The sequence below is a fragment of the Mizuhopecten yessoensis genome, unplaced genomic scaffold, assembly GCF_002113885.1.
Source record: "Mizuhopecten yessoensis strain PY_sf001 unplaced genomic scaffold, ASM211388v2 scaffold6443, whole genome shotgun sequence".
Taxonomy (NCBI): domain Eukaryota; kingdom Metazoa; phylum Mollusca; class Bivalvia; order Pectinida; family Pectinidae; genus Mizuhopecten; species Mizuhopecten yessoensis.
This window is the reverse complement of record NW_018406552.1, coordinates 270,499-272,588: the sequence shown is the minus strand read 5'-3', so window position 1 is coordinate 272,588 and position 2,090 is coordinate 270,499.

Sequence of the window (2,090 nt, the reverse complement as noted above, 5' to 3'; positions counted from 1 at the left end):
GATAAGTAAAGAAACCGACCAACTCAGTTAGTAAAATGACACTAGGAAAGGAAGGCCAGCGATTACACTGGTGTCCCAGCGAGATAGATAAAGAAACTGATCAACTTAATACGTAAAATGACACTAGGAAAGAGAGACCATCGCTTACACCGGGGTCACAGTTAGATAGGCAAAGAAACTGATCAATTTAGTGAGTAAAATGACACTAAGAAAGGGAGACCATCGCTTACACCGGGGTAACAGTTAGATAGGCAAAGAAACTGATCAACTTAGTGAGTAAAAAGACACTAGGAAAGGGAGGCCAGCGCTTACACCGGGTCACAGCGAGATAAGTAAAGAAACTGACCAACTCCATAAGTAAAATGACACTAGTAAAGGAAGGCCAGCGCTTACACCGGGGTCACAGCGACATAGATAAAGAAACTGATCAACTCAATACGTAAAATGACACTAGGAAAGAGAGACCATCGCTTACAGCGGGGTCACAGTTAGATAGGCAAAGAAACTGATCAACTTAGTGAGTAAAATGACACTAGGAAAGGGAGGCCATCGCTTACACCGGGGTCACAGTTAGATAGGCAAAGAAACTGATCAACCTAGTGAGTAAAAAGACACTAGGAAAGGGAGGCCAGCGCTTACACCGGGGTCACAGCGAGATAAGTAAAGAAACCGACCAACTCAGTTAGTAAAATGACACTAGGAAAGGAAGGCCAGCGCTTACACCGGGGTCCCAGCGAGATAGGTAAAGAAACTGACCAACTAAATAAGTAAAAAGACACTAGGAAAGGGAAGCCAGCGCTTACACCGGGGTCACAGCTAGATAGGTAAAGAAACTGACCAACTCAGTGAGTAAAATGACACTAGGAAAGGAAGGCCAGCGCTTACACCGGGGTCACAGCAAGATAGGCAAAGAAACTGATCAACTTAGTGAGTAAAAAGACACTAGGAAAGGGAAGCCAGAGCTTACACCGGGGTCACAGCGAGATAGGTAAAGAAGCTGATCACCTCAATAAGTAAAATGACACTAGAAAGTGAGGCCAGCGCTTACACCGGAGTCACGTTTAGATAGGCAAAGAAACTGATCAACTTAGTGAGTAAAAAGACACTAGGAAAGGGAAGCCAGAGCTTACACCGGGGTCACAGCTAGATAGGTACTCAATAAGTAAAATGACACTAGGAAAGGGAGGCCAGCGCTTACATCGGGGTCACAGTTAGATAGGCAAAGAAGCTGATTAACTCAATAAGTAAAATGACACTAGTAAGTGAGGCCAGCGCTTACACCGGGGTCACAGCGAGATAGGTAAAGAAACTGACCAACTCAGTAAGTAAAATGACACTAGGAAAGGGAGGCCAGCGCTTACACCGGAGTCCCAGCTAGATAGGTAAAGAAGCTGATCAACTCAATAAGTAAAATGGCACTAGTAAGTGAGGCCAGCGCTTACACCGGGGTCACAGCAAGATAGGCAAAGAAACTGATCAACTCAATAAGCAAAATGACACTAGGAAAGGGAGGCCAGCGCTTACACCGGAGTCCCAGCTAGATAGGTAAAGAAGCTGATCACCTCAATAAGTAAAATGACACTGGGAAAGGGAGGCCAGCGCTTACACCGGGGTCACAGTTAGAAAGGTAAAGAAACTGACCAACTCAATAAGTAAAATGACACTAGGAAAAGGAGGCCATCGCTTACACCGGGGTCAGAGCGAGATAGATAAAGAAACTGATCAACTCAATACGAAAAAATGGCACTAGGAAAGAGAGGCCATCGCTTACACCGGGGTCACAGTTAGATAGGCAAAGAAACTGATCAACTTAGTGAGTAAAATGACACTAGGAAAGGGAGGCCAGCGCTTACACCGGGTCACAGCGAGATAAGTAAAGAAACTGACCAACTCAATAAGTAAAATGACACTAGGAAAGAGAGGCCAGCGCTTACACCGGGGTCACAGCGAGATAGATAAAGAAACTGATCAACTCAATACGTAAAATGACACTAGGAAAGGGAGACCATCGCTTACACCGGGGTCACAGTTAGATAGGCAAAGAAACTGATCAACTTAGTGAGTAAAATGACACTAGGAAAGGGAGGCCA